We start from the raw sequence: 1,048 nt of genomic DNA, 5'->3' as shown, positions 1-1,048 counted from the left end.
AGTGAAATTTGGTTCTTATGCATGGACTGGTGAGGACAGAGAGGCGAGAGGGAGCCCCTCCCTCTAAAACACTGTGCGGGGAACATGAGAGCCAGACCAGAGCTCAGAGGTGAGATGAGGATCTCTAACTGTCCTTGACTCAAATCACTGCTCCATCATTATTCACACTCAAAGCTCTGTGTGTGTTAGGGTTAGGGACAGATCACACTCTGCTGGACCTGGACCTGGACCTGGACCTGGACCTGGAACTGAATGTGGACCTGGAAGGTCAGAATTTAAAGTCAGAAAAACATTTCACACTAAAAGTTAGTTGTTGTGTTTATTAAAAGATTGAACATATTTGTCATCAGTTTTTATCCAACATGCACATTTATAAGTTCTGTTTTTGTTTCAGAATCCAGCAGCAGAGACCAGACTCTCCTGAACCCAGCTGTCTGTCTTTAAAGAGCAACCACTCGAAGGAATTTGTCATTGAGTTTAAAGGACAACATCCATCAGCTGATCAGATGTAAGCTGTAACTGACAGTAAGACTCAGATTATTCTAGAAAATAACTAGTTTGTACAATGTGTTGTTCAACCACGTCTGAAATCAAAGTGAAGAAGGAGGTAAACCTCTGGCCGTCAGGGGGGAGACGTGATGTGGTTTAAATATGGAGATATCTTCTACATGTTCACGCAGTCTCTCCTGGAAGACATTCAGCGAGTTCACCTCAGTTGCTTGCATGAGAAGTAATTTGAGTGAAGAGAGATGGTGAGACTTAGTCTTGGGACTAAACCAAACACTGAGCTGAAAGCTACGAAGAGCTGCAGACTAGGTTGTTGATTCTCAGTGGGATCAGCAGGACTAGTAATACTTTACCATTACAGGGAGTTGTCTGACTCACTGTTCACATCCAAACATGACCTCATGGACCTTTTGCATGTGTCTGTCTCTGTGTGGACAAACATAATGTGAGCTCATTCTTCATGATTCCTCCACAGAGTGGACCAGGACAGCTCAGAGGCTCCCAGTGGTCAGGCTGCCCAGCAGCATCAAACACACCTGGA

The 1,048-nt window shown here is 44.6% G+C and overlaps 1 long non-coding RNA gene across 1 annotated transcript; it reads left to right on the top strand.

Moving 5' to 3' along the window:
- Positions 1–8: 8 nt before the first annotated feature.
- On the top strand, positions 9–1,048 carry LOC147820210 (uncharacterized). The gene is made up of 3 exons (XR_015437357.1): positions 9–267; positions 395–508; positions 983–1,048. It is a non-coding gene; the product is annotated as an uncharacterized LOC147820210 (long non-coding RNA).

Source organism: Seriola lalandi, unplaced genomic scaffold (genome assembly GCF_002814215.2).
Source record: "Seriola lalandi dorsalis isolate HSWRI2012SDOR001 ecotype SW California unplaced genomic scaffold, Sedor1 jcf7180001977236, whole genome shotgun sequence".
Lineage (NCBI taxonomy): Eukaryota > Metazoa > Chordata > Actinopteri > Carangiformes > Carangidae > Seriola > Seriola lalandi.
Note: the sequence above shows the minus strand (reverse complement) of the source record. Positions and strands in the feature narration are given on the sequence as shown.